This window comes from Hemitrygon akajei, chromosome 4 (genome assembly GCF_048418815.1).
Source record: "Hemitrygon akajei chromosome 4, sHemAka1.3, whole genome shotgun sequence".
Classification (NCBI taxonomy): domain Eukaryota; kingdom Metazoa; phylum Chordata; class Chondrichthyes; order Myliobatiformes; family Dasyatidae; genus Hemitrygon; species Hemitrygon akajei.
Genome location: NC_133127.1, coordinates 135,053,206 through 135,076,556, shown reverse-complemented (window position 1 = coordinate 135,076,556; position 23,351 = coordinate 135,053,206). Strand labels below are relative to the sequence as shown.

General features: G+C 38.5%; 1 protein-coding gene across 3 annotated transcripts in view; it reads right to left on the bottom strand.

The window, feature by feature from the left end:
* Positions 1 to 23,351, bottom strand: part of nox4 (NADPH oxidase 4) — a 157,519-nt gene that overhangs the window by 55,755 nt on the left and 78,413 nt on the right. The gene's annotated exons all lie outside the window — the stretch shown is intronic.

Below are 23,351 nucleotides of genomic sequence, written 5' to 3'. Positions count from 1 at the left end.
TCATGGGAGTACATGGAAGATCGAAAGCAGTGAGCTGGCTGCTGGTTTTGGGCCCAGAGACTCGAGTTCTTTGGGCACAGAGCTCAGAAAAAGCAATGCAACAGACTTTTAACACCATAAGTCAGTGAGCTGTTTTTGTGATGTCTCCCCTCTCGCTGTGAAATGGAGACACCTCTTTTTCCCTTATTAGGGAGAGAGAGACCCTGTGGTATGTTGAATTACCAGGTGAACGAGTAGTCTTGGGGGTACTGCAAGTCTGTGTCTTTACTGATGCTTTGCTGCCTGCTTGAGTGCTTGTGGGGAGGGGGCTGACGCTTTTATACTGATGGGGGAGGGGGTCATTGCTTTGCTGCTGCTTGTGCATGGGAGGGGGGAGTTGGGGGGCTTTGAGGTTCTAACATTTAACTGTTATTCATTCTTTGGGGACCTCTGTTTTCGTGGATGTTTGTGAAGAAAAAGAATTTCAGGATGTGTATTGTATACATTTCTGACACTAAATGTACCTATTGAAATAGCCACAGGAACAGCTCCTATCCAGTTAAAATGTACATGTACTAAGATCACTGTAATTTTTTTTTAAATGATATATCGCATAAAGCAACATGTTTGTGGTTATTAGTGGTCAATCTTCCTAGCCATAAGACATCACTGCAAGAATTCATCAGCACAGTGTCCTTAAAACTACCATCCACAATTGCTTATCAATAATTTACCTTCTATTGTATGGCCAGAATTGGGGATGTTCACTGATTCAATTGGTTCAATTGAATTGCAACTTCTCTGCAAATGTCTGCATGTAGCAAGGTATTGGCTGAACAGTAGCAGCAACATTCTTACCACTCCTCTTGACCATCAATGGCTTTTCCATTAGCATGTTCCTCACCATTAACATCCTCGAAGTCATTATTGAGCATAAACTCTGCTGAGCCAGGTGCATAAATACTATGACTACAAGTGCAGGTCAAAGGATGTATATCTTGAAGTCAGTGTGTCATCTACAGCATTGTGCAAAAGTCTTAGGCACCCTAGAATTTTTATATGGCTCCAGATGGTATGGCCCCACAGAGCTTTGATCTCCACATAATCAAGGCTGTCTGGGATTATCTGGAGAGACAGAAGCAAGTGAGACAGCCAAAGTTTGCAGAAGAACTGTGGTAAGTTCTCCAATATGTTTGGAACAACCTACCAGCCGACTTTCTTATAAAACTTCACAACACCATACCTAAGAGAACTGATGCAGTTTCAAAGGCAAAGGGTGGTCACACCAAATATATTGATTTGATTTAGTCTTTTACTGTTTACCGATCTTTATAGCAATTTTTTATATATATTTTTTGAAAATACCTTCACTTTACAGAACTTTTTTTTCCATCATAGTACTGTATGACACTTTAAAGTTTCTCCACTATCTACAACGCACAAGCCAGAAGGGTAAGGAAATGCTCCCTATTTTTCCCAATGGTTTTCTTTAATAACCTACAGATGCAACAGATCATTTACACTAAGGATCAGTGAATAACTATGACTGTCTCATTCTTTTTGCCTTTCCCATATAAGTGCCATAAATCAGTGTCCAGTTCAGCTGGTAACAATTAATCACAAAAAGATTAGAACCAAAAACATGGAACAGTACAGCTCAGTACAAACCTTTTGGCTCATGATGTTGTGCTGATCTTTTAAACTATTCTAAGATCAATTGAATCCTACCTTCCCACATAGCCTTCCATTTTTCTTTCATCCATGTGCTGACTCAAATGTCTCTAAAGCATCTGCCACCACCACGATCCCTGGAAGTATGTTCCATGAACTTATCACTCTCTGTCTAAAACTTCCCCCCCCCCCCCCCCCCAACAACTATATATTCTTCCAATCAGCTTAAACTTATGCCCTCAAGTATTAGCCATTGCTGCTCTGGGGAAAAAAAAAGATTGGCTGCCCAATCTATCTATGCTGCTTATCATCATGTACCCCTGTATAAAGTTACCTCTTATCCCCCTTTGCTCTAAAGAAAAGTTTTCTGCTATTGATATCTCTTCTGGGATACCTGTTGCATTTGAACCAGAAAGAGGTCAATATCCTTACAGGGAAATTATATTACTTGGGAGGGTTTAAACTAGATTGGCAGTGGTTGGGACCCTGAGCAGGAGCAAGTCATGAGATAAAGCAGCTGCCAAAGAGATCAGGTTTAGTAATCAGGCTAGTAAAGGCAATGAGGAAGTACCTAGTAAAACTGCATTTACTTCAATGGACAAACTTCAACAGGTAAGAGGGGTGAACTCAATAACATGGATTGGTTCTGAAGACGGGGATGTTGTTACCATGAACGAAACATGCCAGGACCAGCAGCTCACTATTCCAGGATAGATACATTTGGGGTTAGGAAGTCAGGGATAAATGACTATATAAAAGAAAATTAAGAATATTTTTACGAGAGAGATCAGGAGGGCGTGAGATAGCTATGGCTGGTTAAGGAAAATCCCTAAAGGTTTGATAGCTATGTTACGAGTTAAATGGTGGCTAGTGAGAGAGTAGGTCCCCTTAGAGATTAACCTGGCCATCTATGTCTCAGTCCGCACAAAGATGGATGAGTTTGTTAAAAAATATTTTACTTCATTTTTACAGTGGAGAAAATTATGGTTGCTGAAGAGATAAGGCAAACAAGTGGCAATGTTTCAGATTATGCTCATATCAGGTCTCTGCATCCCTGCAGTGCAGAAAGGTGGGTGAATATCCAGGGCCTCATCAAGTGCATCCTTGGACTTTGTGGAGTGGTAGAGGAAAAATTGTGGAAGCCCATGTGGAGACACAGTATTTGCTTCATCCACCATAAGCCTGGTAATGTTCCCAGTGAATGAAAGGTGTCTGATATTGTTCTATTGTTCAAGGATGACAAAAACAAGAGTCCCAACCACTGCCAATCTAGTTTAAACTTTCCCATGTAACACTTGTAAATTTCCCTGCAAGGATATTGACCTCTTTCTGGTTCAACTGAACCTCAGGCCTATCTCAGTCTGACATCACATATGCAGAAGTTGCTGGAGGGAATTCTGAAGGTAGATCCAGCAGTTGGGATAGACAGAGTTTGATTAGGAGGAGTCAGTATGGCTTTGTGCATGGACTCTTTGGGCTGAAGGAACTGTACCTTTGCAATTTTGCTCTAACTCTAACTTTCTGAACAGTGTCAATTTTGTTTCTTACAGTTCTTTCAAGTACTGTTGCAAAAAAAATCAGTAGCTACAATATTTCTCTTCCACCACAACCATCATTCCTGCCAGCCTCTCACATTATATGAGGGGTGATTGATAAGTTTGTGGCCTAAGGTACAAAGAGTCAATTTTAGAAAACCTAGCACATTTATTTTTCAACATAGTCCCCTCCTACATTTACACATTTAGTCCAGTGGTCGTGGAGCATACGGATCTTGGGGATGAGTTAATAACTTCAAACTTTCTGCATAATCACTCAAAGAGTTGAACTGCACGTGCATGTAATGAGAGCTGTATAACTCATCTCCTTCTACCTTAGGCCACAGATTTATCAATCATCCGTCTGTGGGCACTTTCTGGAGGTCCAAGATCCATATGCTCCACGACCGCTGGACTAAGTGTGTAAATGCAGGAGGGGACTATGTTGAAAAATAAATGTGCTAGGTTTTCTAAAATTGACTCCTTCTACCTTAGGCCATGAACTTATCAATCACCCTTCGTACATATTATGTACTTTATGTGACAGGCAAAACAGAATTTATGTCCTTATCAGGCTAACTAATACACACTATCTCCAACTCTCAACAAACATCTGCAAGAGAGAATAGACTCCAAAGGGTGAGCAGCGTTCAGGCACTTGGATCTTGAATGCTCTGACAATCTTTGACAGCTCTTAAAAGTAATTTATAATTGTTAAATATCTATTGGCAAAAGCATTGAAGTCTATTCAAGTATTTCAATATATTTAAAAAAATCAAACTAAATAAATCAATTTTGAAATATTAACAATTTAGAAAAAGTACACCTCCCACACCCCCAGCACCCCCACATTACCCCTCCCACCTTTCAAACAAATGCAATTATTCTTTTATCTATCCCTTCAGTATACTAGGGTATTATTGTTAATAGTCTAATGGTTAATCCATCCACGAAGCCTCAGAACTTCTGCAAATATTAGTCCTCTGCATTTGTAAGTGGTTGCATAGAAGCTTCTTACTTGCAAATAGCTGGCGGTTCAAAAGGGTACAGCAGGCAATCTGTCAGCGTAATTCAGGACAAGCTCAGTTTACTAAAAGAAAAGGGGTCCCTTGCAAATTTGAAAGATCACTGCAAACACATCTTCAGGTTGATTTATATAATTTAGTTAAGAAATCAGAAATTACATTGGAATTGAAAAAGGTAACCTCCTGGAAATTGACTTGAAATAGTTGGCAAACTAAGACTGGATACAAATTTTACAGTATCCCTTTATTCCTAGTTAATGTATCTAGCAACAGTTATATTCCCATTGGATGTACTGTATGAAAAAGGCTGCAATAATATCAACACTGAAAATGTGTGCTTCACAGCATTTTGTAATAAATTGGACTGCTAAAACCATCTGCAAACATTTTAAAAATTAATTCACAGGAAGAAACATTGAGACAAAGACTAGGGACTCCCAAGGGGGCTGCATACTTAGGAAATCTGAAACTGTATGTTTCCTTGGATAAGTTGCTTATTGAAACACCATGCTGAAGATACCAATTCTTTTCTGCTAAAGTCATCTCACAGCTTGAGTTTGTTGTTGTAATTTGATTCGACCACTTGACAAATAACTCAAATGATTTATTACCCAAATATATCACAATATTGAACTTAACAGTTCCCCAGACTAGGAAATAAATTACAGTTTTATCATGAGTGATAGAGCCAGCTAACGATTCATTTCCTTTTGTTCTCATAATGGTTAAGGTACTTAGAAGTAAATAGTTCCATGTAAAAACTTCTTATTTAAAGATAAAGCAACAAATAAGTTACTAGAGGAACTTGGATAAAAGGGTCTAACCTCAAATACTGATCCGTTTTGTTCCATACCTGCTGCATGAACCACTTGAGTTCCTCCAGCAACTTATTTGTTGTTCCAGTTTCCAATGTCTACAATCTCTTTTCTCTCCAACATTTTTTTGAAGATGCTTTAAAATAGTCTGATAATGGTTATCTAATATCCCTCTAAAGATAATTCATTCCTCATCATAAATATAAAAGATCTTTTATTACAAGAAGTAGCTAACGAATAATTTCCTGTGATGACTACAGTGAACAGAACACTGTACATTTCTACCAATTTGCTTTAATTTAAACAAGAAAAATAGACATACTTGCAGTAAATGTGCTATTCAGGGAGTAAACCTGCTCTAGAATGTCTACATTTCCTTGATTGCCCATTAGAAACACACAAAACCCAATGCACATAACCAGAAAATATCAAAGGATGACAAGATGTAATAACAAGTTGTGAGAAAGTTCTCCTGAATGGGAAACAATCATGCCTGGCAGAAGTCCATTACATCCCATTTTTCATAGTGAATGAAGCTCCCAAGAGGCTGGTAAGCAAACTATTGCAGAGACTAGAAAAAGTTTGGTCTTTTTTTCCCTATATAAAAATAAACTGACATGAATATTAACTGAAACCCCCATGAGTTTCTCCAGCATTTTGTGTATGTTGCATGATTTACATATGGTTCTCATCGCTTTGATATTGTGCTATTGTATAAAAAAATTGTATTCTCACAAATTATGGTAAGACTGCACGTCAAAACATTTGTATTTCATTCTCCCTTCCACCTTTTATTTCTTTTCAAGCCCACAAAAATAAGTAATCAAGATACCTGATCAGTGGGAGAGATTTCTTTCAGATGCCTTTTCTTGTCAAGGTAAAGACCTTTGCAAGAAAAATGTCAGATGCTATAGATTCTAGATATCTAAAATATAAACAGTAAGTGCCAATGTTGCAAACCATGCAATACTCTTGAGGAAAGAAATGAAAGAAATATTTCCAATCAATGATCCTGCATTAGAACTTAGAAAAGCTAAGAGAAGAAAAAGTTTTAAGATGCTGAGAAAGGCAAAGATAGTGGAAGTGAGAAGAATAAAAATGACTGTGATGAGTAGATAGCAGGAAAGAATGAATAACTAAAGAATGGTGAGAAAAATTCTGAAATTGCTAGAGGAATGTGGATTGAATGTTGAATATCTAAAACTTAAAAATGCTGGAGATGTTGATTATTTGAAATTGAACAATCTGGAAGTTCTTGATTTTCCACATAAATCTCCGTCACAGCTGTGACAAAGGCTTAGTGAAGAATAACATTCATAGAAATGGCCACATTAGATGTATTTTGCACTCTTGCAACTAGAAATGCAACATCTTAAAAAAAAAAGGCATCTCTCTCTTGGTAGCTCAGAATCAGAATCAAGAATCAGATTTATTATCACTGGCATGTGATATGAAATTTGTTAACTTAGCCGCAGCCATTCAATGAAATACATAATCTAGAAGAGAGAAAAAATAATAATAAATAAAACATAATAATAAACAAGTAAATCAATTATATATTAAATAGATTTTTTTTAATGTGCAAAAACAGAAATACTGTATATTTTTTTAAAAAGTGAGGTAGTGTCCAAAGCTTCGATGTCCATTTAGAAATCAGATGGCAGAGGGGAAGAAGCTGTTCCTGAATCACGGACTGTGTGCCTTCAGGATTCGGTACCTCCTACCAAATGATAACAGCGAGAAAAGGGCATGTCCTGGGTGCTGGAAGTCCTTAATAATGGACACTGCCTTTCTGAGACACTGCTTCCAAAAGATGTCCTGGGTACTTTGTAGGCTAGTACCCAAGATGGAGCTGACTAGATTTACAACCTTCTTTCGGTCCTGTGCAGTAGGCCCCATCCTCCCCCCACCCCCATACCAGTCAGTGATGCAGCCTGTCAGAATGCTCTCCACGGTATAACTATAGAAGCGTTTTGAGTGTATTTGCTGACATGCCAAATCTCTTCAAACTCCTAATAAAGTATAGCCGCTGTCTTGCCTTCTTTATAACTTCATCTATATGTTGAGACTAGGTTAGCTCTGAAGATAATTAAAATTTTTCACACAACTGCGCCCTTCACTCCCAGATTTATTCATAATATAAACCTAATTTTCTAATAGAGGTTGAGTACCCTTATCCAAAACACATGGAGCTGGCAGTGTTTTGGATTTTGGAATATATAATAAGGAAAGCTTGGGAGTGCCATTATTTCAGACTCTGAATATATATGTTACCAGTAAACAGTCTTTGTCTTACATTTGTTCATCACACATATGTACTTAACAGTACAAATTATTACATACCATTAAAATAATGGAATTATTATGTGTGCAGGGTAACAAAGCTGCAGAGCAGCATTAGAAGAGCAGCTGTTGAACAACAAACGACAGGCTTTCAGTCTTCACCAGCAATGCCGTGGTTTGATTAAAAGGCTACAGTACACTGTATTTGTATTTTACCTTTTAAGGTTTTATGTAAAGTATAAAAATAATCAGCATTATTCACTTATTCTTGTGTTAGCTTTTCATCAGCAGTGCTTTAAAAATTTATGGGTATGTAAGCCATAAAAACAGTCAGCATCATAGACTTGTTCTGGTGTTAGATTTTCCTGATCAGCAAATGATTTAAAATTTTAATGCTAAGCCTTTTCTTAAATTTCTGCAACCAGCCTACTGAACATTCACAATTACCTTCAATTTATAGTTTGTCGTGATAGATCTTTGCTTGCATCAAGCATACCATTAAAGCAGCATATGTTCACTCTGGCGCTGATGAATCCATTCTTTCAATATATGTTCGAGATCTTTGTTTTGTGCTTTGTGCAGTGTTTTCTTTCCATTTTTTATTAACTTCATTACAGATATGTGGTCACTTCTGAGAACTGTGTGGTGCACAGAAATCCTTCCCAGTGTCTTGTGGAATTTTCCATTTGTGATGTCATGTCAGCACTCAAAAATATTCAGATCTCATATTTTGGAATTTCAGATAAGGGATATTAACCTGCAGTAGTGAATTCATCAGCTTCCCTATGCAAAGTTGCAGGCAGCAACAAAGAACTGTGCATCTGGGATACATTAAATTTCTTTAGTGTACAGCCAAAATGAAATTTAACTTTACTAAGTTCATCCTTGACCTAATGACTATAGATATGGATAGGTTGGATAAATGTGAGGCTGTTGAAGGAGACTGGGCTTTCTGTTCCTGGATTTCTGGACATTTCTGGGGAGTTACGAACTTCACAGGCAGGATGAGATGTGCGGGGCCAACATTTATTTCTGGGAAATTAGCTGGAGCTGAAGGGGATGGTTTAAACATGAAATGGTAAGGGCTTTCTGAGTAGGTTTTCAGATTGAAAGGTACAATCACAGAGGAGAAATAACACATCCAAAAGGGACAGTAAGCAATTTAGTAAACATCAAAGGGATTTGAATTCTATTTTAATGCAACCAGTATACCTAGTGAAGTAGATGAACTGAAGCTTTAATTAATACAGGGGTTTACAATAGTGTTGTCATCAATGAGATCTAGTTGAGAGTTGGACAGGACTACCCCAAGACATAGAAATTTCAGGCAAGACAGGGGAAGGAGGAAAAGGGGAGAGGTACTACTCTGCTAGTCAAAGGCTGTATTACTCCAGTATTGAGGGAGAGTATCTTAGAAGGCTCCCCAAATGAGGCTACAGGGAGATTGGAAATAAAGAGTGTTATCAATTTCTGGGTGTCCATTACAGACCTCTGAATAATAAACAGGAGATAGGGGAATACACATATCAGCAGATATCAGAGGGGTGCAATAAAACTAGGGTTGTTATTATTGAACAATTTCAGCTTCCTAAATATTAACAGGGATTTTCTCAGCATTAAAGGCTCAGAGGGATTGACATTTTGAGGTGTCTCCAGGAGAGCTTTTTGATGCAATAAGTACAAAGAAAAAAGAAAAAAGGAGCATTACTGGCCCTTATTTCAAAGAATGTAGGTAAACAAAATGGAGCATCACTGGAGGACCTTTTATGGGAATAGTGCCCATTTTAAAGCCCTTATGGAGAATGATAGGGATGGGTGAGTAATAAAAGTCTTAAACTGGGGAAGGGGCCATTTTATTAATATATGGAAAGACCTTGCAATTGTAGATTGTGACCACTGACTTGTAGAAAAACTCATCTACGCAGTGGGAAGCATTCAGAGGAAAAACAAATTCCAGGACAACATATTCTTCGAAGGGTAAAAGCCAGCTCTTGTTAGACCCCTTCCCCCACCTTCTTATGCTGGCTGTCTTTCAGTCCAGATGAAGGATCTCAACCCAAACCATCAACTGTCCACTTTCCTCTATAGATGTTGTCTGGCCCACTAACTTCTATAGTTACACAATGGAGAATATCCTAACTGTTCAATTCACAGCCTGGTATGGAAATATCAATTCCCTTAAATGGAAAAGCCTACAAAAAGTGGCAGATACAGACCAGTCCATCACAGGCAAAACCCTCCCCACAAGGAGTATTGCCACAAGAAAGCATAATCCATCATCAAGACCTCTATCATCAAAGTCATGCTGTCTTCTTGCTTCTACCGTCGGGTAGGAAATACACACCACCAGGTTCAGGAACAGCTACTACCCTTCAACCATCAGGCATATGAACCAACGCAGGTAATTTCACTATGCAGACCTGATTCTCCAATTTATAGATTTACTTTCAAGGACTCTAAACTCATGTTCTCAGGATTATTTATCTACTTATTTTTATTTCATTATTGATTTGCCTTCTTGTGCACATAGTTGGTTTGTCAGTTTTTGTTTATGTATATAGTTTTTCTTGAAATCACTCTATAAAATCCTAAGATATAGGAACAGACTTAGGCCACTTGGCCCATCGGCTCTACTCTGCCATTTCATCATGGCTGATCCGTTTCCATCTCAGCACCAATCTCCTGCCTTCATTCCGTATCCCTCATGCCCTGACTAATCAAGAATCTAACATTTTGCCTTAAATATACCCAGCAACTTGGTCTCCACAGCCACCTGTGGCCATGATTTCCACAGATTCACCACTCTCTGGCTAAAGAATTTTCTCCTCATTTCCATTCTAAATGTATGTTCCCTCTATTCTGGGGCTGTGTTCACTGGTCTTGGACTCCCACACCACTGGAAACATCCTTTCCACATCTACTCAGTCAAGGCCTTTCAATATTCAATAGGTTTCAAAGAGATCCCTTAGCATTCTTCTGAGTTCAGGCCCAGAACCATCAAATGCTCCTCATATGATAAGCCTTTAAATCCTGGAATCATTTCTGTGAATCCTCTCCAATGTTAACACATCCTTTCTTAAATAAGGGGCCTAAAACTGCTCACAATACTCCAAGTCAGGTATCACCACTGCCTAATAAAGACTTAACACTACATCCTTGCTTTTATCTTCTAGTACTCTCGAAATGAATGCTGACATTGCATTTGCCTTCCTCACCACTAACTCAGCCTGCAAATGAAACTTCAGGGAATCCATTTAGAAACCAGTCTCTCCTTTAAATTCTTCTACCAAAGTGCATCATCATACATTTCCCAGCATTGAATTCCTTAAGCCACTTCTCTGTCCATTTTCATAATCTGTTTAGGTCCATCTGTAGCCTCTTTGCTTCTGCAACATAATCTGCCCTTCCACAGTCCCAACACAGACCCATGTAGAACAATACTAGTCAATGGCAGCCAGTCAGAAAGGACTCTCTTTATTCCCACTCTTTGCTTCCTGCCAATCAGCCAGTGCTCTATCCATGCTAGTATCTTTCCTGTAATACCATGGGCTCTTAACTTGTTAAGCAGTCTCACATACTGCATCTTGTCAAAGACCTTCTGAAAATCCAAGTATGCAATATGGGAGCATTGGGTTGCACAGTAACATAGTGGTTAGCACAATGCTTTCCTGTACCAGCAATCCGGGTTCAGTTCCTGCCACTGCCAGTAAGGAGTTTGTACATTCTCCCTGTGACTGCGTGTGCTGCGTTTTTTTCCCCACAGTCCAAAGACATACCCGTTGCTTAATTGATCATTGTAAATTGTCCCATGATTAGGTTATGTTTAAATAAAATCAGGGGGGTTACAGGGCGGGGCGGTTCGAAGGACCAGAAGGGGCTATTCTACACCATACATTATAAAATGAAAAAATAAAATAGAGCATCCACCAATTCTCCTTTGTCTAGCAGTTTCAGCGACAGGTTACTATCGATGCAATGCTCCTCAGACAGGATGAAGAGGTCAATACCCCCCAATGCCATTAGGCTTTACAATTCAACCGCCAGGACTTAAGAACTTTTTAAAAGCTATTATTAATGCTTTTTGAGATAGTGATTTAGATGCATATCATATTTTTTACTGAGTTAAGTATTGTATGTAATTAGTTTTGCTACAACAAGTGTATGGGACATTGGAAAAAAAGTTGAATTTCCCCATGGGGATGAATAAAGTATCTATCTATCTATCTATCTATCTATCTATCGTGCTTGTTGTTTCCTCAAAGAATTCCAACAGATTTATCAGACAAGATTTTCCCTTGAGGAAACCATGCTGACTACAGCCTATTTTAACATGAGCCTCCAAGTACCCAGAAACTACATCTTTAACAATTGATTCCAACGTCTTCCCAACCACTGAGGTCAGACTAATTGGCCTATAATTCTCTTTCTTCTGCTGCTCTCCCTTCTTGAAGAGTGGATTTGCAATTTTCTAGTCCTCCAGAACCATTCAAGAATCTAGTGATTCTTGAAAGATCCTTCCTAATGCCTCCACAATCTCTTCAGGCATCTCTTTCAGAACCCTGGGGTGCAGACCATCTGGTCCAGGTGATTTATCTACCTTCAAACCTTTCAGTTTCCCAAGCATCTTCTCCCTAGTAGTGGCAACTTTACTCACTTCCGCCACCTGATACTCTCAAACTACCGGCAAACTGCTAGTGTCTTCCACAGTGAAAACGGATGAAAAAAAATGCTTATTCAGTTCATCTGTCATTTCCTTGTCCCCCATTACTACCTCTCCAGCTTCATTTTCCAGAGGTCCAATATCTACTCTCTCCTCCCTTTTACACTGTATATATCTGAAAAAACTTTTGGAATCCTCTTTAATATTATTGGCTAGCTTACATTCATATTCAATCTGTTCTTTCTTTATGACTTTTTAGTTGCCTTCTGTTGGTTTTTAAAAGCTTCTGAATCCTTTAACTTACCACTAATTTTTGCTCTAATAAATGCCAAACAGAGGGCATATATGTTGGCTATGAGTTCTCTTGTGAATTCTACCATATTACGATCACTGTCTCCTAAGGTGTCCTTTACCTAAAGCTCTCAAATCAATTCTGGTTTGTTGCACAACACCCAGTCCAGAATACCTGCTCTCTAGTGGGCTCTACCACAAGCTCCTCTAAAAAGCCATCTTGTCGGCATTCTGCAAATTCCCTCCTGGGACCCAGCACCAACCTGATTTTCCAAAACTCCCTGTACATCGAAATCCCCCATGACTATCGCAACATTGCCCATGCATTTTCTATCGGCCTTTGTAATTTGTGTAGACCACTTTACTACTGTTTGGGGGTCCGTATTTAACTCTTATTTGCATCTTTTTACACTTGCAGTTTCTTAACTCGACCCTGAATGATCCTACACTTTCCAATCCTATGTCTGCTCTTTCTAATGATTTGATTTCATTTTTTACCAACAAAGCCATGTCACCCTCTCTGCTTCCCTGTCTGTACCTTCAATACAATGTGTATCCTTAGACATTAAGCTCCCAGCTATAATCTTCTTTCAGACATGATTCAGTGATGTTCATAACATCATACTTGCCAATCTGTAACTCTGCTACAAATTCATTTACCTTACTTTTTTAATGCATGCATTCAAACATAACACCTTCAGTCCTGTATTCATCACCCCTTTCTTTTACATTGCAAATCATCCTGTTGACTGCAATTTTGCCCTATCATCAGCATCTCCTTGCTAGTGGCCTCCCTCGGGTTCAGATGTAACCTACCCCTTTTGTACAGGTCATACTTTCCCTAGAAGAGATCCCAATGTTCCAGAAATCTCAACTCCTTCCCCTGCACCAGTTTCTCAGCCTCACAATCATCTGTCAAATCATCTTAATCTTACCCTCACTGGAGTGTGGCACAGACAGCAATCCAGAGACTACTGCCCTGTTGGTTCTGCTTATCAGCTTTCTACCTAGTTCCCTAAAATATCTCTTCAGAACCTCCTCACCTTTCCTACGTATGTCATTGGTACCAATATGCACCAAGACTTCAGGCTGCTCACCTTCACCCTTTAGAATGTCGTGGCCCCGATCTGAGACATCTCTGATCCTGACAACTTTTGTATTTCTTTATTTTCATTTAAATATCTGCAAGAAAATTAATCTCAGGGTAATATATGGTGACCTTAATGCAGGAGTCTATGAGCAGAGCCCAGTCCACTGACTCGAAGCACTCCCATAGCCACTCCTCCAGCTCCTGTGAATAGCAATTTGTTGTCCTTACCTCTAGTGCCTTACTCTTTAGCCTCCATTTCTATGCAGCTAGAAGGAGCTATGCAGCTAAATTATCAGATTTCCCGAAATGAGGTCAAGAGCTGAAACACTAGGCATGATGGTAATGTAGCAGTGGTCAAGTGTGTTGTATATCGTTCTTCCAAACTCCAACAAGTAAAAGCCTCACATGTTCAATTCTTCAAACTCCACAAGTGTCCCTCATTCTTCATGCATGAGGAAACCCAAATCCACCTAGACCTCAGGGCTCTGCAATATTATACCATTCAGATAATATGATTCATTTTTGTGATAATTAACAATTCAATATATTCCATTTCTGAGATCTCTGCTAACACACCTATTTCCTTTTGTATCCTCTTCACAATTTCCTCTTCTATAATGTACCATCAGCAGATTTCCAAGATATATGATATCCAAGATATTCATATAAATTATACACAGATGAGGCCACAGCTCTGATTCCTCTGGCAACTGCTCATTATTTTGTCAACCAGAGAACGATCCTTTAATACCTACTCTCCATTTTCTGTTACTAAGTCAAAGTTCTTTCATTTTCTGCAATTGGATGATTACATGATGTGATGTTTTCTCAATTTAAATATACAACTATAAATTCAATTATGTAATTAGCTAGTTACATAAATATGCAGTTGCAAATGCAACTAACCATTAATTTATTTGATTTTTCAGTCTCTTTGTTCACTGAATTCTTTATTTAAGGTGACACCTAACATTTTAGAGTCCAGTCATACAGCACAGAATCTGACCCTTTAATCCCTGTAACTCTGCCAGCGATCAGGTACCTGCCTCTACTATTCCCATTTTCCAGAACTTGACTTGCAGATGAGCACCTGAAAGAAGTGCCTGTTAAACACTTTTTTTTAAATGTGGGGAGATTCTCTGAGGTGATAAATTCTATGTTTCAACTGCCACTTGGGTGAAAAAATTCTGAAAGATATCCACTCTAAATCTCCTTCAAGTTAAAGATATACCCTCTGGTTTTAGACATCTTTGGTAAGGGATGTCTACACTACCTATGCCCCTCATCATTTTATATTCCACAACCAGGCACCCTCAACCTTCTCCAGTCAAAAGAAATTGAACCCAACCTAATTAATACTCCATCCCTAACAATACCCGAATAAATCTCCTCTGTACTCCCTCCAATGCAATCACACCCTTCCTACATTCTGGCACCTACAACAGCACTCAACTCCAGATATCACCTAGCTAATGTTTAATATGTAGGAAAAATTTACTGCTGAAGTCAAGTTCGTGCATGCCTTTTTAAACCATGTTACAGTGTCTACCTGTGCTGCAGCTGTCAAGGATCCTTAACACTGACGATCCTCTGTTTCTCGGTTCTTCTTGGGATTCTCCCACTCATTTTGTATACCTTCACCTTATAGGCCCTCTAAAATGCATCACCTCACATTCTACAAGACTATATTCTATCTGCCATTTTGCTGTCCACTTTACAAATTCACCATTATCATACCTGAAGATTATCAACATCACCAAGTATCATTTGCAAACTTATCTTTACAATCACACCTTTACATTCACATCCATACATACATCCTAGTACAGTGTCTGTACACTGTTCATAGACCTCTGATCATGAAACAAAAAAAATCAACCCTCACTCTTTACCAACATTCCCTCTAATTTGTAATGACCAGAGTGTGCCAAAATCTTGTGCTGTGCAATTTTTTGCCCAATGACAGCAACATGTGCACACTGAATTTTATATATAGAGGTATTCATTTTAACAGCTAGCAAAACACTGTCAATAAGAACGTTGAACTCCTCTGCGTTCAATCATTTTCACTCTCATTTATCTGCACTCTCACAAAACATACGTAACAGGCCTGTAGCAGCTAATGAAGGATTTTCTTGCCGGAGCTTTAGCACACCATCCATACGTGATTTGCTTGCTAAATGATGCTTTAAAAAGTAAAATTTCCAAATATCACTCCCACTTGCAAATTCTCCAGCAACTTTTGCATTGCCACAATATGCACAGGTAACACCAGTTTCTGTATTGTACATAAATATTTCTCGTAGCTGCACATTCCTGTCCTCATGAGTTTTCGGTGTAGCAGTTTCTACTGTTTCATTAAGCCATTACACTTTAAATGAATTAGCAGTTCTTCTGCACTTCACGCCCTTTGCTCCTTTGGGAATCGACAAAGTGAATCAATAATGTCTTCAATAAAAACTATAAATAAGGCAGTTCTAAAACCAGCAGACAAATCGTCTCAAACTTCACATCGTCAACATCATCCACATCAGAAACCAGAAAAAGAAATGTGATTGTGAACAATCATGAAATATATTCAACATGCTAATGAGGTAGAGGGTGACAACCTTTTGTGCGTGGTTTAAATTCCACACACACACACACACCCCTTAGAGGGAACATTGCCCTCTACCTCCTATCATCAAACTAATTTCAGATCCAAGTTGCTAAATTGTCTTTCATTCTTGTCATCTTACATTCTGACTAATCTCCCATTGCAAAGACTATACTGAAATACACAGACTACATTAACTACACAAATCTCATCAATACAATAATACGTAATAGTACACAAGATGCTAGCCATGTGTATGTAGGGAGTTCCTTGCTAAGATTACTCTTACTTGACGCCTCTGATAAGTAGAACCTGCCAGTGTTCAACCTTAGGATGCATTAAGATTGGTGATCAGAATATAAAAAACTAAATTGTTTTGTCTTTAGGACCTATCTTCCTACCCCATAAACTCTGCAAAATGGCACAGAAAAACTTCTAGATAACTGAAATTGGGCTCTTAAGATTCAGCCTCTTGACTACAGATTCACTTACATACATTTCATTTGTTACCTATCAGCCTGATGTTTGAGGATAAGGATAAATACAAAAAGCCACCTTCAAAGCAGCAGCTGTTCTTGAAACTACACCAGATGTTTTCTAATAAAGTTGAAGTAACTTTATGTCTGCAATTTAATACAAGTGGTAGAAGCACAAACACATGGGAGGTTTGATACTGCAAAATCAGTTGGCAGAAATGGAAGAAAATGGCAGGTCAAGCACAAATAGGTTTCTTCAGCAGCCTTGTGTTCTAAAACAAAATTTTAGAATCATTCACATTCTACAGAGAGAGAATGAAGATAGTTTTTTCAAAGCCATTGCTAATCTTATTGTGGAGGACAATACTAACAATGAAGAGCATTGAATGCTGCAATCTGTGAAAGAGAGTATAATTCATCAAAACTAACTCCAAAGTGTACTGCAGCACTATTTTACTATATCTGATGAAAGCTACAGATATCCCATTGGTAGAGATACAGTAGTTCAGAAGTTGAATAACGCTCTAACCCACATCCGCTTGAGTAAATGGAGAACTATAAATTCAACACTCCGAATCAAAAACTGAGAAATTGAGAAAATGATTATATCATAGAGCTCAGAGGCATATCAAGGTATTATAATTCTCAAGGGTTTTGGGATTATGCAAAAAAAGATAAGTTCACCTGTGCATAAGAGACAATTTCATCAAAGCTGTAAGGACACAATGAGTGTTGCATTTCCGGTTTTGTGGGGGGGGGAGGGGAGGCAATATTGAGAATGATGGGAATCCTTTCCTGTACCACACAAAATATAATAGCCTACAGTCAAAGGACAATCTAACTTAGAAGAGAAAGCAAAGACGAGTACTTGAAGTGGAAAGCAGTATTTCAAGGAAGCGAAAAGCAATTTCAAATGGTTCAAACCCCATGACCAGATCTAACCAACATGCACCAAGATCTCACTTGGCTGGTAAGAGGTACCCCCTTAGTCAATGCTTTCCTTCTCAGACAACATATGCATATGTACCCAATGTACCCTGCCCTTGGGGTGGCTGCATTGGGGAAGAAAAAGTCACCCACCTCTTTGCAGAATGATGATTTGCTAAGACAGTGTGGAAATGGATACAATGATTTGTGTCCCAGTTCATCCCCAGCAAATGGGTAACAGAGGACTCTCTGATCTATGGGACACACCAAGACAGGTATCAAGCACCAATGGAAGGTCATCAACTCAATGAAAGATACCCATTGGTCTGCCCAAATCTTGCTGGTCTTCCAGCACAGGAAGATATCTGTAACAGAATACTACAGACTGGCAGAGTCTCCAGGCTGCAGTAGTATGTGCTGAGAGATGCACTCAGTGTAACCAATACTGAAGTTCTGTGAGGAAGGACAACAGTCTATGGTCCTTCCACTATTACATAGAGAGGAGCGGAGTTGGGTCATGATAATATATATTATCATGAATGAAGTCTACTACTGAAATTTTAAAAAGCATCAATGAATGAGAAGATTTAAGTACAGTAGATTCCAGTTCATTGGGACACATTGGGACCAGTATATTTTAGCCCAATTAAAACCAATTAGCTGGTTTCATAGAAATAGTTATAAAGGTATAAAAAGACAAGCTACCATTTAACTGAGTAACAAATTATGTATTTAAATGAAAAACAAAAATTATATCACTACCAATACTATTACAGTACTATAAAACTGTATGTTAGTTCCTAATAATTATCAGAGAAATTAATTCAGTGTACGCTGCCGTATTCTTTTAATTGACTGTAAATGAACAAAATCAGTGTAAACTCCTAGTGCAGATAATAGAATGACTTCATACAATGCTATTCAAGATTGCATCCTTCAAATCTTCATTTTCATTGTAGCATTCAAGACGATTGTTGTTAGCTTCAAATTCCTTGTAGTTTCTAATTTGTTGAAGTAGTGAAATCATTTTATTTTCACTCCTGGTTATTTCTGGCATCTCTAAGCCTGGATGCTTGAAAATGCAGTGTGCAAAAGAGCTCTGAATTGTCTTTCTGCTTATTTCTTGCCAGCTATCAGTGACAAAAATCACGGCTTTTTGAACATATATGCAACTGATGGTATTTAAGAAATGTTTATTCTCAGCGCGGTGTAGTGTCTAATGGCCAAACAAGTACACGTTAGAAACTGTTCAGCAACAGTCTCCTGCCCCCATTAACTGGCATAGTGTCCTAAATAAATGAAGGGAACCCCAGCTATTTTCTCAATTAGTTTTTGTTCTTTAAGAGTTGATCCAAGTAAGTGGCTGTACTGATGAACCGATGGCCCATTTAACTGAAATCCTCTATAATCAGATCAATAAGTAAATACAAGATCCAGCAATGGGTCTCTGATGAAGTAGTTTCAAAGGTACTTGATTCTCTTTGGAAGTTACAATATCTCAGAAATGAACTCATAGTTTAAAGAAGCTAATGGTTATAATGATATTGCCATGTGTGTCGATACAGCATATCAGGGAATTGCTTACTGTAAGAATAAAGTAAACACCCATTTGAAGTTTCTAAACCCTGTTAACTGTTAGTACAAGTAGAACATACCAGAATTTCAGCAGCATCTTAGGTCCAGCTTAGTCCAGCATTACAGATACTATGTTTAAGTCAGCTCACTCAAATTCATTCATATATCTAGATCTGTAATCTAATCTATTAAGAAACCATAGGAAATGTTGGCCTTTGATCACAAGTCATTGAGTGTTTCTTTTTCAGTAGCTGTTCTTCAGCTTGTGAAAGCTTACTAGGTTAGAATTTACCACTAAATATACAGTAGTATTGAACAATATCCTTTTGATACCTATATATGCAAAATGTAGGTGGCGGGGTGGAGATACATCTCTACCAAAGGAGGTACAAAGCACTTGCTCCCTCCACTAGCATGCAGGTCACCCTTAGGCAGCGTGAGGCACTTGCGTAGCCCCCTGCTGATAGTCACGTGAAGCCATGGGAGCAGGTGGTGGATAGTTGTTTGAGCAGCTGGTGCCTATCACAAGTCCTGGTTTTGCGAACACTGACCCCAGGTGGACAATCTCTGAAGAGTATTGATAACGGCTGGTGTCACCAGTCTTGTAAAGACACTGCCCAGAAAGCAGCAATGGCAAACCATTTCTGTAGAAAAATTTGCCAAGAATAAAATTGGTCATGAAACATGGTCACCTCTGTCATATGACATTGTATATAATGAAGACGATGACAGACAAAATGAGGGCACATGCATACCTATGATTATGTTCCTTTGTCAAAATGATATCTCGTGCACATTAATATAGGATGACATTTCGCGTTACAGATTTCTCTCCAGCCCATTTTATTTCAAAACTATAACTAGTCAGTTGCAGTTCTTCTTGACCAAAGTAAAAAAAAATCCAGAAGTTACTGTGTTCAAAATGTCAGAACCTATATTTAGACATGCATTGTAAAACTACAGATATAGCTTGTAAAGAATAAAATTATATCGAGTCACAACATCCACTGAAGCAAAGCCAGATTTTGTTTGCATACATATTTGGCTGCAATATTAAAAGGTAAAAGTGACAATTATAGAACAGCTAGGTCAAATTACTGAACATATGAATTGTCACATCTATACTGTATGTTCGTCTATACTGTATGTTCATCCTCGTCATTAGGTCGCATCTGGGATTTCCAGTTGGCGGACAATTTCCCTCCATGCTGCTCTGTCCCAACACTTGTCTACAACATCTCTGGTCTTGTCCAGCTTGGTCCAATCCTTGATGTTATCCAGCCACGTTGTTATTTGCCTTCCTCCTCCTTTCTTTCCCTCCACCTTTCCATATAGCAAGTCTGACAAGATGTCATCTCTCTGCATAACGTGTCCACAATAAGCAACTTTTAACTTTATGATCTTCTCCAGCAGTATCCGTGGTCTATCAACTTCGGACAAAACCCTCTCATTTGAGACTTTCTCTGCCTAGCTGATCTTCAACATTCGTCAATAGCACCACATTTCAAAAGCATTAATTCATTTCATGTCATCCTTCATCAGGGTCCATGTTTCTGATCCATACCTCAGCAATGACCAGACGTAACACTCGAGGAAGCGGATTCTACTGTGGATATCTACCTTCCGATTGCATAGTAGATCTTTTAACTTCATGAACTGGGTCTTAGCCATACCCACTCTCCTTCTGATCTCAACTTCACATCTCCCGTCATCTGTCAGACAACTGTCAAGATAACCAAACTTTCGCACCTATTCAATGTCTTGTCCATTCACTTGTAAAAATACCATCATGAATGAGTCTTTAGTGTTTGTTTTGATTACCACTATCGATTTTGTTTTCTTAGGGTTGATTTTTAGTCTGTATTCAAGGCTTTTCTCATTCACTTTATTCAGCATGATTCGCAGTTCACATTCGCTGTCAGCTAACAATGCGGTGTCGTCTGCATACCTGATGTTATCCACCTTCCAGCCTCCGATTGGAATACCTGTCCCCTGATGGTCACATTCCCGAAAAATCCATTCTCCGTAGAAGTTGAACAAATCCAGCGAGCCAACACAGCCTTGCCTCATGCCTCGCTTAATACATGCCCATGGTGATAGTTCATTTTCTACCCTGACCGCCACTTTCTGATTCCAATACAAGTTCCTTATTATTTGCACATTCTCCCATCCCAGATCGTACTTGTTCAGCACCTCTATTACTTTCTCATGTCTTACTTTATCAAAAGCATTTTCATAGTCAATAAAGCATAAGTAGTTGGTCATCAGAGATGGAAAGTGCGACTTGGAGTCTAAAAGTCAGAAAGGCAGCCGGTGAAGGTAAGATTTCCACTGAAATTCTGAAATCACTTGGTCCGAAGGGAAAAACGAACCTTTTAGCGATACTAAACAACAGTTATATGACAGGAAATCTTCCGGAGGACTTTCTCAAATCGGTATTTATCGCCTTACCAATAAAGCCAAGACGATAAAATGTAACAAACACAGGACGATAAGCATAATGTCTCACTGCGTCAAGTTGCTGTTGAAAATAGTGTTGGGCAAAATGAAAGGTACAATCAGCGATGAAATTGGAGGAACAGTTTGGTTTTCGTAAAAGCTCAGGAATAAGAGAAGGAATATTTGCGTTGAGAAACATCATGGAGAGACGCATTGAGGCACAAAAGACCATTTACTTATGCTTTATACTGTATGTTCACAATTCAACAAATATCATTCCACTGGGATACAAATACGAGAGGTGATTGATAAGTTCGTGGCCTGGTACCTAACACATTTATTTTTCCTACATTTACACATTTAGTCCAGCGGTCGTGGAGCATATAGATCCCTTCTTTGTAGAAGTCGGCGTCTTGGACCTCCAGAAGTGGTCCACAGCAGGGGTGATTGATATGTTTGTGGCCTAAGGTAGAAGCAGGTGAGTTATTAACTTCAAACTTTCTGCATTTATCACTCAAAGAGTTGAACTGCATGTGCATGTAATGAGAGCGTCTTGAACCTCCAGGTGGTCCACATCAGGGGTGATTGAGAAGTTCATGGCCTGAGGTAGAAGGAGATGAGTTATACAGCTCTCGTACATGCACGTGCAGTTCAACTCTTTGAGTGATAATGCAGAAAGTTTGATGTTAATAACTCATCTCCTTCTACCTTAGGCCACGAACTTATGAATCACCCCACTGTGGACCACTTCTACAAAGAAGGGATCCATATGCTCCACGACCGCTGGACTGAGTGTGTACATCTAGGAAGGGACTATGTTGAAAAATAAATGTGCTAGGTTTTCTAAAATTGACTGCTTCTATCTTAGGCCATGAACTTATCAATCACCCCTCGTAGGATATAGCTTAATAATTCACTTGTTTTCACTTCTAATTGAGTGTTTCCAAATGGTTTAAAAATCCTTGGTTTTGTTTCAAATCACTACATACTTGAACAATATACTAGTTTGGGGCTTCACTAGAAATGACAGACAGTTATCTGTGTTTTGGCAATTTTTTGATCTCAGACTTTGCTTGCATTTTTCAATAGAATCATAGTGCAGATAAACTGAGAAATTATTTTTAACAGAAAGGATGAAACAATTCATACTTAAATGACACACAGGCTTTTACATAACACTCAAATTCCCCTATTCTTTGGTGATGATTTGACAAAACTACCATTAGTGCTCTCTGCAAATATAAATGTCACATTATCCCTGAAACAGGAGATTGACTTACACTCATTCTAACAGATTTGTAATCATGTATTCAAAAGTTCAGTCACAAAATATATCCTGGATCAAATACATGAAATAATGCTTTCCAATACTATATTAAAAAGACAATTTAGGTTTCTAAAGCCTCAGGTCATCTTAGAGCTCTTCACTGTCAAGGCATTATTTTGAAGTGCAGATATTACTGTAGAAAATTTCAATCAATTTCAGAAAAGGAAGCACCCATAAACAGTAATAACATGACCAGATAATCTATATGGTTGCCGTGTTGATTGTGGGGAAAAACTATGCACCATAACACTGATAATTACCCTTTTTTTAAAAATGGCAGCTTTTACATAAACCGGGATGGTAGTGCCTCATTCAACCTTTACAATACACCCTTGGTACTAATTTGTAGTTTCAGAATGGGAGTTAATGCTCAAGTTTCTGCTGTGGGACTTAAACCTATATAGCCTTCTGGCACACCGACTAGAATACTACTAAATGTCTTATAATAGTCAGGTATTTGTAATAAAAGTAGAAAATACTGGAAATATTCAACCAGTTTGGCAGTATCTATGGAGAGCAAAGAAAGGTGAACATGCTCGATCAATGATGCTTAATCAGAACCAATGAAATGTTAACTTCAAACGATCTTCAAAATTCAACTGAGTTCTTTGTAGCAAACAGGTCTTTTTTTCAAAAATTGATTATTTCCATTCGTCAAAAGC